Source organism: Equus asinus, chromosome 23 (genome assembly GCF_041296235.1).
Source record: "Equus asinus isolate D_3611 breed Donkey chromosome 23, EquAss-T2T_v2, whole genome shotgun sequence".
Classification (NCBI taxonomy): Eukaryota; Metazoa; Chordata; class Mammalia; order Perissodactyla; family Equidae; genus Equus; species Equus asinus.
This window is the reverse complement of record NC_091812.1, coordinates 46763433-46778975: the sequence shown is the minus strand read 5'-3', so window position 1 is coordinate 46778975 and position 15543 is coordinate 46763433. Positions and strand designations below refer to the sequence as shown.

General features: G+C 40.9%; 1 long non-coding RNA gene across 1 annotated transcript in view; it reads left to right on the top strand.

Moving 5' to 3' along the window:
• The window catches only part of LOC123280192 (uncharacterized), a 92170-nt gene that overhangs the window by 51222 nt on the left and 25405 nt on the right, over positions 1 to 15543 (top strand). Inside the window, exon 2 of the long non-coding RNA XR_011497419.1 lies at positions 5749 to 5845. This is a non-coding gene — a long non-coding RNA (uncharacterized lncRNA). The remainder of the gene's footprint in view (positions 1 to 5748; positions 5846 to 15543) is intronic.

Genomic DNA, 15543 nt, shown 5'->3' with positions numbered 1-15543 from the left:
TTGGCCTTTACATCTGATTCATGCCACAGAAACAGAGAATCTCTAAATAAACAAGCAGAAAGTATGTTGGAATGACTTCATGCCTGGGTTTCCGATTGCTCGCACAGATGACATCCCAGCTCTGCCTCACCACTCATTATTTTTTGAATCATTTCCCTTAGCCCAAGTATCGCTGGTAACAAAATTTTAGTAACTTCCCCAAGGCAACCTGAGGTTTGGAAACCAAGAGGGCAATTCCAAGGTCCTAGTGGACCATTCTGAGGCATGCCATCACAGAGCTAAGGTCAGACCCCCATTAGAATGGGGGAAGGGAGAGAGGATAAGTGGAAAAAGGTACATGTCTTTCCATTGTACTGGAATTTAACTGGAATGAGTGAAGGCAATTTCATTTTAAAATCTTTCCCCCTGTCACCTCATTAACACCTCCAATGAAAGGCAGCTGTGAGACTGTTAACTCTTTGCTTGCACATTCTTGAAAGTGCTATTGGCTGGGATCTCTGGTCCTTGTGAGAAGATACCCTGCTGTCACCAATCTGGGTATCTGTAGCATTGAAATGAGGGTTTTTCCAAGACTCGTATTTATACCCCAATAGTGTGCCATTACATAGAGTGAGACGTGCATTTCTGCCAGGTTTTGCATATTTTGAGCTACTATTCCATAAGCTGCAGTATGTTGGTTTTTTGGGAACTTGGCTGCCACACATTTTTTTTGAAAATAAAATGAGAGCGTATGTGAACATTCATTAAGTTATTAACTCATTCATTTACTCACTCACACTTTTAATAAATCACGTTGGATAAGTGCCCGTTACATGCCAGGCAACATGTCAACATTGGAGGTATAAAAGAGAATAGGACATTGTTCCTTCCCTCAAGGAGTTGACTATTTAATGTGGGTTTAAATAATATATTCCAATACAAAGTTATAAAATAATGATAAAAATTACTGTAGGAGTGAAAAAGGAGAGGCGGTAAAGCAAAGTAGACTAAGGGAGGTCAGGGAAGACAGAAGAAAATATACTTGAGCTATTTTGAAAAATAAGTAGGAGTTAGCTATATGGAGAAGAGCTGACATGGGAAAGCAACATGTGCAAAGTCAGGAGAGAGTGGTTTTGGCATGATGTTAGAGACCAGCTTTGCGTGCAGTGTATGAACATTGGTGTAGTGGCTGATGTGGTATACAGCCCAGACTCCCCACTGCCGCCCTTTGGAATTGAAACACACATTCTCCCAGCTGGTGGGAGTGTTGATGGCCATAAGATCTCAGCTGAATCTCTTTTGGGGAATTGCCCACAATCAAAGGGAGCTGCCTTGTCCAAGTTCATGGGCCCTTTCCTGAGATAGTGTGCATCCAAAACACAGAGGTATAAAGGCCTGTTCCCCTTACTTTAAGGTAGACAATTCTGAATATTCATCCCATTTCAAGAGCTTGCAGTAAGATTTTCTGAAGGCTGTTCTGCAACTGTACTATAGTTCAACTTCTCCCTCTGTCTAATCTTGGTTCCACATCTCTCACAGCTGGTGTCCCCTGGCAAATGGTATAAGAAGGGGTCAAAAGGCTGAGGGAGCTGGGCATGCTCAAGGGTAAGTACTATATAAGGGTGGAAAACCTGCCAGCTGAATATGCTCATCAGGAGGGCCTGGTGAACACCCCATTTACTTAAGTGATCAGGGATATACTGGTGGGACAGACTCTAGCATCATTGAGACACTCAGTGGTGGCCGACGGTAGGGGATGCTTTTAGAAAACTAGATTCACTGATAGCAATGAGGATGATAGAATTCCAGGTAATAGAGGCCAGGTGGTGACACCTGACTATTAGAAGCAACAACATTTCTATAATGAGTGCCAAGATTGGAGTGTCAGCTTGGTGGGGAAGTTATGAAGATGGTTAATAGAATACAGTGGCCAGAGAGGCAAAATAGATGGATGGCCAACCAGAGTATTGCTCAATCTACACAATCAAAATAAATCAGGGATGGCTGATCAGAAGGTTGAGCACCCCAAACTCCCTTGCCTAGTCTCCAAACCTGAGACAGATTTTGGACCTGGAACCTTGAAAGAGATGCCCGGTATACAAAAGAAGTTGAAAAAGGAGGAAAAGACCAGTCTTGGTTAATATATGAGCCAGATCAATGTGTGTGCAAGTTAAAAGTGGACTGTGACTGCATTATAGTCCCACTCAAGGATGACCTTAATTGGCCATAGTGAGAAAAAAATCCTTACAAGGAGCAGAGCTTCTAATGGGATACCTGGTCATTTATTTTGTGTGGGAATAGAAGTGGCCCAAGATAAAAATATATCCAAACTCATGGGTAGAGGTGAATTGGTTGGTTGGTTGATCAAGGGCCTGGAAAGAAAAATATTAGAAAACGTAGTACAAAAAGATCTGGCAAAGAGGCATGTGTCTGGACTTATGGGACTGAATACAAAGAAGAAATATCCCTGTATTATGTGTTAAAGCTTCCAGAAAGAACCTACCAAGGAAGAAGCAATAAACAACTAAATGGAAGGAAGGACTTCACCAGTTGATATCAGCCAGCAATCTCATCAACACAATGGATGCATGAATGGAATAGTTATATTGACAGGAAAGAAGCTCTTTATGGAGCCAATAACATGGACTCCCACTCACCAAGGCTTACCTAGCTACTGCTGGCTAATAACCAATGAGTCAGCAACATAGATGAATGCTAACTTGCTGACATGACGACATCCTTTGTGGAGCTCAGTTACTGTGTGGTGGCAAGTTGATCACTCTTGAACCCTACTTCTCTAGGAGGGACGCCATTTATCTTGACTGGCATTGTCACATATTCTGGTATGAGTTTGACTTAGTCATCATTACCGTGAATGGTGCATCAACAAATAATCCCATAAAATATCACATGAGATCAAGGGATACCTTTCAGCAAAGGAAGTGATGCAGTAGGATACGATCATGGAATTCACTGGTTCTATAACTTACCACATCCAGAAGCTACCAACCTGATAGACCTATAGATTGGCCTAATGCAACTGAAACACTAGTGTAGAGATGATACTCAGTAAGAATAGGGCATCTATTCTCTAGGATGCACTATCCACGTCAGTAATAATTAAATATTGTTTTATTTACAACAGGAAGAATATATAAGTTCCGGAAAATATGAGTGGAAGCGGAAGTTGATTCTCTTATTGTCACTCCTGGTGACCCACTTGGGAAATTTGCACTTTTCTCTGCACAACTCTGAGATCTGTGTGTTTAGAATTCCTGGTTTCCAAGGGGCAACACTTCCACCAAAGACCATGGCAAAATTCCCATTAAACTTTGGGCTATAGTTGTCATCTGGTCACTAAGGCTCTTTGTGACAAGAGACAGGCAAAAAAAGTAGTCACTATCCTGCCAGAAGTAATTGACTCTGTTCAACAGGAGGAGGTAGGGATGTTGTTGTTAGTAGTGCAGAGGACTGTACGTATTGTACCGAAGTGATCCATGGAGCATCTCTTGGTATTCCCTCCCCAAGGGACAGATGCTAGAGAAAAAGCCTGAGAAGATCCTGGAAACCAGTGACTCAGACCTTTTCAGGATGAGATTCTGAGTCGCCTCTTGGTATTCCCTCCCCAAGGGACAGATGCTAGAGAAAAAGCCTGAGAAGATCCTGGAAACCAGTGACTCAGACCTTTTCAGGATGAGATTCTGAGTCGCCTTACGATGTAAGCTATCTAGACCAGACAAGGTGTTAGTTGAGAATGAGGGGAATTTAGAAAAGATAATGGAGGAGGGGATGATGAGAATGTGTTGCAACCTTGGGGCCAACTGCAGTGGTTGCGTTTGTCGATTTCTTCTTGTAAGTTTCCCCAGGGAAAGAGACCAACCAGAATCCGGGATTTGCTGTTACAAGAACTTATTAAATGAAGCAGGTGGGTCTGAGAGAGATGCTAGAGGTGGACTGAAGTGGATGCTGCTGTGGTGCCTTACCCACATTCACCTTCAGGGTTGAGGTGCTCCTCCTCAACTGCTGGATGTGTTGGTGGTTCTAGGCTCTCAACTGAGCCCCTAGCCAGGCATATTCCTTAGCCAAAGACAGCATCCTCACTCATATTCCATTCTCTTCCCCAGGGGCAACCTGCATGTAATGATTGGTCAATATGGAGGTACAAATGTCTAGTCTTCTTGCCTCGACAAGAAGGGGCATTTCAAATTCAGGGCTTCCTCTAGAATTGGTGGCTTCTGTTACCAATTGCATATGGTCCAAATTCTTCCTCTGCCAAATTCTGCTGCCCTTATCTATTACAATATTGAGAGCCTTTCCCAATAAAACTCCTGCGTGCATATATCCAAGTGTCAGATTCTGATTCCTAGGGCACCCAACCAATGACAAAAGAGTATGTATTAGTTAGGGCAAAGTCTAAGCTGTTGTATCAGAGAGACCTAAACAAAAAATGGCTTCAGTAAGAGAGAATGTTGTTTCTTTTTGATGTAATTGTCTGGATAGTCTAGGCTGGCAGGCCACCTCTGCTCCATGTGATTATTCAAGGACCCAGGTCCCTTATATCTTATTAATTCACTACTCCCTTGAGTGTTGTCTCTTTTGACTAGTTGACACTGTTTTCCCACTATGTTCCAGGCCACGGAAAGGGGAAAAAGAGCATGGAGAAGCACACGTCTATTGATTTAAGACTCAGACCTGGAAGTGGCACACTTTTTCTGCTCACATCAGGAAGACTTAATCACGTAGTCATACCCAGCTACAGAGGATGCTGGAAAATGCGGTCTCTAATTTATGTGCCTGGTCTCAACTCTGTTATAGCAGGAGGAGAGAAAAGGTTTTGGTGCGCGGTGCTCCCAGCACAGCTAAGGAGGCTAGAGTGGGAAGCAGAAATCATTTCATGTAGAAACAGAGTGTTAAGCTAAGGGGTTAGAACCTTCTTCTGAAAAGTGTGAGGAGCACAGGGGTTGAATAGTGAATAATTTGTGAGAGAGAATTTTGTTGTAGGTGAGCCAAGCAAGTATATTATTCTTCACGTGGAAATACTGATTTGTCATGTTGTCTTTTATAACAGATGTGATCCCTTGTGTGAACGTAGTTGATGTTTCTGTTTCCCACTTTGTCCTCACAAGGAGAAAAGACCTGAGGAAAAAATAATGGATATTGCTCTGAAGTAGGACAGTGGATGAGTTGTTTTCAACCATTCTCTGAAAGAACAACTGACAGAGTATTCTCTTCCTTCCCACTCCCCAAAACCACAGGGGCAGGGCCTATGGGTGAGACTTAGGCCATTAAAAAAAAAGTAGCCTGCCGTGTACCAAGAGATGGAGATGGAGGAATGTGGAAGAAAGGGCACTGGAGTCTATTGGTCTGGTCAAGAGACTGGAGCTTGGCCTCGCCCCAGCTCTACCTCTAGATTTATGACTTTTCCCAAATCAGTTGGTTACGCTGGCATTCACCTCTAAATTAGGTTGTTTGACAAAATAAACTAGAAGTTGCCCTTCAGCTCAAAAACTTACTTCAATTTGAACAGGTCTTAAAACTAAAGTTTGGAACCAGCTAGAGTTGGAGCTCAAGAAATGTTTGTTGAATTTAATTAAATTTTTGATTTTTATTTTGGCAAAGTAAATCATTACGTGACCTTCAGCCCACATGAAGACCACCCCCTAACATTACAATAGCAGCAATAACAACAAACAACAGCTTAGTGAACTTTCTGTGATCGCTGATAAACTGTCTGAGGAGATGAGTTTTATTTTTATCTTCCTGTTCCAGAAGCTGATTCCACTGAATGATGAGTGAAGGGGAATTTCCAAGAGAAGAACCCTGGACAGCCAATGGCCACCTGGAGTCTATCTCATACATCACAAAGGTTAGAGATAAAGAGTACATAATGGAACATCTAATGTGCTCTTTTCCTCATGGTATTTTGATGTCTACGAGAAAAGAATTAAGAGAGACTGGCCATTTATCCTAGGAGTAAACCAGATCTCTGTGGGTCAGCAGTCAGTGTGAGCAGTGGAGCACATTCTCAGACTCATGCAGCTGCCTCGGGAGTGACAGACACCTTTCCACTATTCTGGGCCTTGTTCTGAGAGGAAGAAAAGCGGTTACCGTCTGTGATGCTGGTGGCTTAAGGTGCAAACAAGGACAGGGATGAGGGATTGGGGTAAAAGCAATTAACGTAAGCTGGAAATTCACCAGAATACCACTCGCATGGGCAAAAAGAACCATGTGACCTCCTATGACCATTCATGACCCTGACACTTCGATTTCTACATCTTAAAAAATAAAGTAGCACCTGCTAGGGGTTGAGTCTTAAGTGACTTTAATAAACTCTAGCTGTTGGCTGAAGGGCAAGAATTATACATTTGTGATTAGAACTAATGAGTAGCAAGGTGTGTGCACAAACTGGCAACGCTTTGATGGAAAATCCTTCCTTTTCAGATATTTTTGAAAGGCTGATTTACTTATAAAGTTTAATTTCCCCCAGATTAGTGGTCACGTCAGCACTTAAAATGCTAGCAAGGGGAAAGAATCAGTATCATGTTTGTCTTTAAAATGGGAGACGTAGGACACCTGGCCCTCTGTTAATACTGGGACACTGTACAAGAGTCAGCTGGGGCACAATACGCTTCTTATTCTGAATCGGAATCCATCTGTACTCTACAGTAGGAAGACAAAAGAGGATTGTTAGCACTTAAAGGCACCTTGACAGAGTCATACCGCTTGACTCTTTTATTAATTGCCCCATCTGCTAAGTGAGAGCTCTCTGACACAGGTTGGTGCAGAACTCTTAAAGCCCTTAGTCTGCTTCCTATTGGTTCCACATGTGTTTGTATTTGTTCTCAGTAGGCAGAGATTCCAGAGAGAAAATGAACCGCTGCAGATCGATTGCAGTATCAGTCATGCAGAAGACATGGTGAAGCATGCCATTTGATTTTCATCTAGTTTTAACCCTTGCCAGGCAGTTGCCACAGCTTCTTGGCTTTTGTTTGCCTCGGTTATCGTTTGAAGTCTCAGATGCTAACATTAGGAGAAAAGGCAGTAGGACGCCCTCGTGTTGGGAAATACAGCGTTTCCCCTTTAAGTCATTGAGTCCTCAAAACCTTTCAGTCTCTGTCTGGGACAGAGCAATAGAAAAACCAGAAAGCATTAATGTGTGTGTGTGTGTGTGTGTGTGTGTGATTGCTGCCATGAAAAGATATGCCTTGTTTATGTAGTCAATGATAATTCCCAACGAAAGTACATTGACACTGCAGGCAGAGTCTGGGCCCAGACTGACAGAAGACAGACCAACTAAACTCGATGGTTTACTTAGGCGACCATTCTCCCCAGTATGATTTGTCTTTGTCCTTTCCTTTCTTATTTTGTTTTAAAGAGATTCAATGAGATTGAGTTAGGGATGTGGTGTCTATTTCAGCCTCAGCTTGGCAATTTCCGCATTTAGCCTGGATTATGTTACAGCCATCAGCATGCTGGGATATTTTTCTATGTACAACTTTGAGATAGAGGAGAGAAACAGGAAAGGCTGCCGTCTCCTCTCAAAGTTCCTTTATCATGGGGTCTGGAGGATGCATGGATTTGTGTGTGTGTGTGTGTGTGTGTGTGTGTGTGTGAGAGAGAGAAAGAGTGAGAAGAGGGAAAAGAGCGAAAATGACCAAGAATACTGTGACGCCGAACAAAGCTTTTGCCCCTTAATTATGCTCCTTATCTTCTCAATAAGGATATTTGAGCTCCTTAGTGTTTCCTGAAACTCCAGGAACCTAAAGATGGAGACCTTGGAGAGAGAAATAAACCCTGTTTCACTATACAGGGGAGAGCCTGAGGTTCAGGAATGACTTAGTACAACTTTCTTGCCAGGCCCTGAAATCTCACTTTGTGCCCTAGGCCCCTCGTTTCCATTCTGAGCCCTGCCCTGCTGAGTTAGGCAGCCTTGGGTCCCTCCTATCCTGTCTTCCCCAGAAGGGAAAACTGTGTTCCTTGGGGCTGGTGCTGTTGGAGGCAATAGCAAACATAGTCCAAATCTGCTTACATTAAAAGGTGTTTTATAAGTTCATCTAAAAATGTGGGCTGGGAATAGGGCTAGCTTTGGTCATGGCTGGACTGGGGGACTCAGAAGTCCTCAGGAGCTGGTCCATTTCCATCTTTGACCCATCTCTGCTTTTCCTAAGTCTGGTTTCTTTCTCAGACTCCATATGTTGGCATGAAGACTACATTAGTCCCTTCCAATTTCATCTCCGGGTGGAAAGAGAAACTGTCTTTCTCCTAGTAGCCCCAGAAAATGTCTCACTGGGTCTGGCTTAGATTAGTTCACATGCACGACCATGAACCAACCCTGTGGCCAGGGGAATGCAGTTCTCTGGCCAAGACTGAAGCTATCGTGTTCTTAAAGCTGGAGTAGAAGTCAGCCTGAAGTTCATTTGGGAGAAGCTTATTTCCAAGAGAAAAATCTGGGTACTGTTAGCAAAGGAAGAGGGAGCAGAGGCTGCTCTTCAAACAACAGTCCAAAAATTATCCATTGCAAGGATCTTAGAAGTTGAAAGGAAAAAAAAAAAAGGAAATTTAGTCAATCAGCTCCATAATGTGTGTTTGTATGTATGTATCATCTCCCTTTCTTTCTCTCTCTCTCTCTGTCTCTATCATGTGTGTGTATGTGCTGGTAAGAACACTGTACAAATACATTGATTTCAGAATCACATGTCCTGGGCTCAAATCTTAATTCTAGCAGTAATTAATTCATTGACTTTTTGACAAGTTTCTTAAAATTTTGGATTGCTTTAGATTTCTGCTACAAAGACTTGGGATTGGTTGGGTTAACTCAGCGTAATTTCTTAAGAAATAAGTAAGTGCATTATTTACATCCTCATTTGTCTATTATTGCTCACTCTCACTGCAAATAAAAATAATGTTTTATGGTAATTTAATAATTACTCAAAAACATTAGATGTACTCTCAGCTAGAACCTTGATAGTTGTCCAAAATTCTACTTTTCTGAGTTATCCCCAGTGTTTCAGAAGGAGAAACTGCTTTTCCTTCCCAGATATATCTTCTTGCTGTCAAAGACTCTTCTTGGGAGAGTAAGTTTTACTTAAGTGTACCCAGAGTAACTGTATATTTATGAAGAATGAGATGATTTGTCTTTTCAGTGAAAACATCTTTTGCTGCATTGAGCTTATGCCTTGCCACAGGAATCTATTAGTTCACAAAACTTTCACCTCCCACAAATGTTTCAACAGCTGGGGTGCAAAGTCCCATTCAGAGACAAACGTGCGCACCACATTTACAGTCTGAAATTCAATCTCGGAGCATCACTTGATTAGAATGAACATTATGGTGCACTGTAATTCTTTTCATTTAAGTAACAGCCAATAAATTTATGCCACAACCCATCCCCCATCCCAAAAGCATATTCAACAAGGTTTCAGTTAATGCCATTTTAACCGGCTGACATGTAGATATTTACCAAATTCTTTAGGTGCCCAGGGCATGTAGCATACTCCAGTATTTACAAGGCTGTTTCCCACCCATGAAAAGTCACACACGTGATTTTGTGGCCATTAGGAACCCATTTCTGATTTTGTTCTTAAAAAAGATTTTCAGGGGGCTGGCCCTGTGGTGTGGTGGTTGTTTGGTGTGCTCCTCTTTGGCGGCCTGGGTTTGGAACCTGCACCACTCATCAGCATTGCTGTGGTGGAGACTCCCATATAAAGTAGAGGAAGATGAGCACAAAAGAGAAAGATTGGCAGTGGATGTTAGATCTGGGCTAATCTTCCTCAGGGAATAAAAAAAGTTTCTCAGTAGATGTCCCTTTGCTTCAAGTACCATCTCCTCTGAGAGTTCATCTCTGTTAAGCAATTAGCAAAGTGCCCATCACATAGTAGAAGCTCAAAAATGTGAGCTATATTAAAGTGATTATAGTTATTATGTGATTTTAGTTATCAAACAGTATCTTTGGTAATGTTAATTCTATTGGGCTTTTTATTTTTCTAAACTGGGAAATACGTGGGTCTCCCCAACCTTTAGATCCACTGCTCAGGCTATCCCATTGACACGTAGAGAGTGAATGCATTTGATATTATGCCTGCAAATTAATCTAGAATAGATATATATCTTTTGTGGATGTTTACAAACTTCTTTCCCTGAAAGTCCCATATACTTCTAGCTAATGTGTCTCACTGAATGAATTTTGCTTCCTCCCCAGCCCTGCTGAGGCCACTCCTAGGCGTACCTGTACTTTTTCCCTCTTTTACAGAGGATGTATCACTAACATACCAGATCATTGACTTTATTGATCATGTGTCTGTTCTTTGCTGGCCTCTCCCTGCCAGAACATAAGCTCCATGAAGGCATGTGTCTTTGTTCCTTTCGTTGACTGATGGATCCCAGGCAACTTGAACGCCATCTCTTTCTATCCTAAATGACCTGTCCCCTTTTTATGATGAAATAGTACAGATTTATAGTGTTTCTGAGATAAGAGTAACTCTTTCAGGTAAGAGAGGGACTTAAATGTTGACCTTGGCCAACCTTCCATTATGGCCATCCTATGAACCTCTTCCTACTTTGCTGCACTTGGGAATGGGTGGCTGTTCTGACCTGGTCCTTGTGGGTTCAGACTACAAATGAGAAGATTGATTACACAAAGTCCCATGATTTAAAAACTCCCTGGTGTGTTGGTTGTGTAGTGGCAACTGAATAGATAAAAGAGGAAAAATGCTATCATGTCTCTAGTCACCCAGACTCAAAACATTTCTCATTTGTGGACATCATCTTCATCTGCTCTACCTGGGCAGACACCAATATCCTCTGATGCTTCCTTCCCTGCACCAGTTTATCAGTGTAGCAGCTGACTTGCAGGTGACAAAACTCCAAAATAAGGGTAGTTTAATCAAGATAGTAGTTCACTTTTTCTGACATTAAAATAATGCAAAGTTAGGAGAGTTGGTATGGTGGCAGCATGGGGATATTAGGGATGCAGGCCTCTGTCAGCACTACTATATCTATGTGACTCTTGTCTTTGTGATCCAAGATGGCAGCTGAGTGTGAGTCTGCATATCTGTGCTCCAGGCGGGAAGTGGTATGAAAGGGTAAGGAAAGGAGGGACACAAGAAGCTCCCACATAACATGTTTGCTGTAATTTAATGGCCAGAACTTAGTCTTGTGGCCATAACTATCGACAAGGGAGTTCTGGAAATGTAGCTTTTGTTCTGGACGGCCACGTGATCAGAAAATTTGGGGAGTTTCTATACTAAGAAAGAAGGAGGGAATGGATACTGAGGTAGGCAATTAGCCTTCTCAGCCCAAATCACTTTTATAATACTCACGAACTAGAGCTTGAATTATTATCATCACTTACTAAGTGCCTCTACTTTCTTTTCTAGAAGTATGATAGAAAGAATTAGGCTTAGAACCCACCCTCACACTCCCTGCCAAAACAAGAATTATTACTTCTCATGGTCCTGTGTGTTGACGGGGTGGTTCCTCTGCTGGTTTCACCTAGGCTCACTCCTGCAGCTGGAGGGATGGCTGGCCTGGAAAGTCTTGGATGTCCTCACCCATCTCTGGCAGTATATGCTGGCTATTGGCTACAGTGCCTCGGTTCTCCTTCATGTAGCCTCTTATCCACCAGGAGGCTAGGCCAGCTGCTGTATACTGTAGTCTTAGGGTAACATTTCAATCAATAAAAACCAAAGCTGCAAGTTATCTTAGGATCTAGCCTTGGTAGCCTTATATTTCTGCCACATTTCTCTCACAAGTCTTGTGCTAATTCAAGGGAAGGAGAAATAGGCTATACTCCTTTTTGGAAGGAGAAGTAAAGGCATATCAAAAAGGGGAATTCTTTCCAGGACAGAAGGAATTTGTGGCCATTTTCCTTCACAATTCACAGCAGCAGCTATGTGATCTTGGACAAACCACTTGACATGGCTTAAACCTCAGTTTCCCATCTGGAAAATAGGGATAATAACCACCTGTAGGATATTTAGAGAAATAAGTGATATCAGGCTTATAAAGTGCCTAGAGCAAAGACATCTAGTCAATATTAATTCTACCCCTTCCAAGTTCTCCCAAATCCTACTATGTAGTCCAATGACTGTGAACACTGGACTCTGGCTCATCTCATTACAGTCCACTGAAACTCCCACTTATGTTCTCAATCAGTGCTGCAATTTTCTTTACCTGAAACACTTTTCTTCTTCACTTTCTAGTCTACAAAACTTTATCCCTATTTCAGGATACCAAGTCCCATTTCCTGCATTGAGCCTTGACTCCTCTGGCCACCATGATTTCTTGACTTACTAAATTCTACCAGCCTTGGTGATTTATACCACTACGTAGCCATTTGATTTTATGGGTTCCTATGGCTTTTGCATCGCCTTATGGAGTTATTTGATATTAAGTCTCTTTACTTTTTAAACTGCATTTCATCAACTATACTGTAAACCCTTAAAAGACGGAGACTATAGGATAGAATGGTGAAATAGGAAAAGACTTGGAAGATTAGTCACATGGCTCCAGTTTTAGTCTTTAATGCTTACTAGTTGAGTAGACACAAGCAAGTCACTTTACTTTTCTGAACCTTAGTTTCAGAATCATTAAAATGATAATATTCTGGGCCTGCTTAGCAATGTTGTTGTAAGGATCTGATTAGATTATACATAGGAACTTCGTCAAGGATTGTAAAGTATCACACAAATATTTGTCATATGTTTAATGATCATTTGTTGAATAAATACTAAATAAATATGAAATATAGGAAACTAGATTTATTGAGTTTATTTGTGCAGGAAGATGGAAGTTCTTTTAATTTACCCCCCAAAAGAAAACCAGAATACCATGGTTTTGGCAACATCAATTTGATGGGTTCCAGTTGAATGATTCTACCATGTCTAATTATAATTCAATTTTTCAATATAATTCAGCAAGAGAGAAGAAATGAGTGGAGGTCCAATATTATTCCAAAATGGTTTTTGTTACAAAGTTTCTTTCAAAGGGAGTATTTTGGAGGAGTCTAAATTTTGGTCAACTGTTTTGTAAATGAGCTGTTAATGTGGTTACAGTTGAGTTGACTGTTAAACACATCAGAAACTTTGTTTTGTTCACAGCACTAATGAAGTTCTCCAATCCCAGCTCTAATGCAAATAGATTAAGTCATCAGGGTGAGGTTAGAGTTGCAAGATTGTCACTTGTCAGGCTTTATGCAAAACTATTCCATGCAGACCCCAAAAGAGTTGCCTGTTTATATTAGTTTTAAGTGTTTCCAGGGATAGAGAACTATGAACTTTCAGTGTCTATCACATTTATCTTCAAGAAGGTCATCTTGCAGTTGAACACCAAACTCCCACTACAGTGTGAGACATTTTTTCTTGTTTTGTCCTAAATGGGGATGGTGAACAGCTGGTCAATGTCATTTTTATGACAGTTTTCATACACTTGAATTCAGTTGATAAGTTGTCTCTCTTATTTTCCTTCATCCCAGCTTTCTTAACCTTCCTAGAGAGGTCTTGTTTTGCTTTCCAAAAATCATTTTTATTACCATTTTCAGGGCTCAGAGAATTCAGGCCTCAAACTGGACAGAAAAGTCAAGTAACTCCTGGCCAGTGTTCATAATGACATTACTTCTCATCTTTCCCTCCCGATACTGATTGTAATATGAACTGGCATCATATATTTTATTGTTTTAAATTCATGTCATGGTCTGTAGCCTGTTTCTTTCTTTAAAAAATGATTCTTCAATGTTTTTCTTTACTTATTTTAAAAGTAATGCATGTTTATTGTTTTATATTCAGCATATATAAATAAGCACATAAGAAAAAAAATTACACATGATTCCTCAGTTCAGGCATAGCTCCCCATTGAGATGTGGGCTTCACAGTCTCTAGGGCAGAAAAGGTTGGCCTTCTCTTTCCTCCCTGACAGGGTTGACCTCTTTCTGCCAAGGTCCTCTCTCCATCCCACAGAAGACTAGCTTTGATCTGAGTTAGACAGCAATGGGCCTTGGTAGTGGAAGATTGGACTCACAAAGAATTGGATATTATCAAGGAAAAAAAAATATTAACTTAAATTCTGCAGATGTTGAAAAATGAATATTATCTCTACCGAGGGATCACATAAGTATTAAATGAAAATATATACATATATGGGCTTATATATTACACGTGATTCTTAGAAATGTGTCTAGAACATGGTAAGAGCTGAATAAATGTAAACTATTATTATTTCTGTTGCAATAGCTGCTTCTTATTGCTGTCATCATAGTCTTTATCATCATCATCATTAAATGTTTCCTGTAGGCTGGGACTGGCTCTAGAACCTGACACACAATAGTGGATCCCTGCCCTCCAGGACCTCTTGGTTTGGTAGGAGTGACAGATATGTAATATTATATTTGTAATCTCCCTTAGATCTAAAACAGAATAAAACAAAACACCAAAACAAACAAACCACCCTTTTACTTGTGTTAGCTTCTTAGCTTCCCTAAAAGACCTAGCCTGAGACTCCGCTAAGAACACATGAAGTTTTTTAACTACCATTTGGTCATTCTCTGCCCTCCTACAATAACTCGTCCACTTCCTATTTCATTATCTCACTCATTATTTTGTCACTATTGAACATTTCCATAAAGTAATGAAGCTTTTGAGGGCCCTATGCTTTTAATGTCATCTGTCATCAACTTCTTCACTCACTCATTCAAGGAGTCTCTTCCCTTGTTTACCCACTTCTGTAGTTAAGATGACTGTAGTTAAGAAATGGTCCCATGCCTCTCATGTCACTTGCGATCTAGCATTTGTTTTTTTATGACATCAAAACAAATAGTCGACCTTGTCAAAGTAGTGAAATAAATTAATCAAGTTGGTTGTCAACTTTAAGACATAATCTACATTGTCATCTTTGATTTCGCATCCCCTGAATTTCCCCCGAGTGACTTGGTATACCTCTTTTGAGAATATTCTTCATTTTAAACCATTTCTATTGTTATAGACATTTGAAAATTTTCATAGATTGATGGAAATGTGGCATGGTCTACTTTCTATCCTTCCTCCAATTCAATTACATCAGCTATGACATAGTGCAAATTAGGAAATTTCATTAAAGGAAGAAGGGTCTTGATTTTCAGGGAATCAGTTGAAAAACAGAAATGAAATCTGTATTTATGTGATGGTAAACTCCTCTGTCTCACTCTAATTCTCCCTCACTCTCTCTTTCCCTTGGAGTGTGTCTATGTTTGTCTGTTTATGAAGAGTGGCTGGGATAGGGAGTGGAGGGGGAGTGGTGGAATGGCTGAGCAGAGAATAGATGAGAACTCAAATATGTTGAATTCCCTTTACATATAAGATTAATTATGTATACATATACGCGTAAATATTGTCCTATTTGATTTCTACCAATTTATAGAAGATAATATCTGGACCCTGTTTTGCAAATGAGAAAACTTAGATGGAAGAGGATGATTAACTTGCTGAGGTCACAGAGCTACTGAGTGGGAAAACCAAAGTCAAAACCCCATTTGTCTCCCTCCTAAGCATATCTTCTCTTTATCACACAACCCCTCCTCCAGGAAGCAGAGCCCAG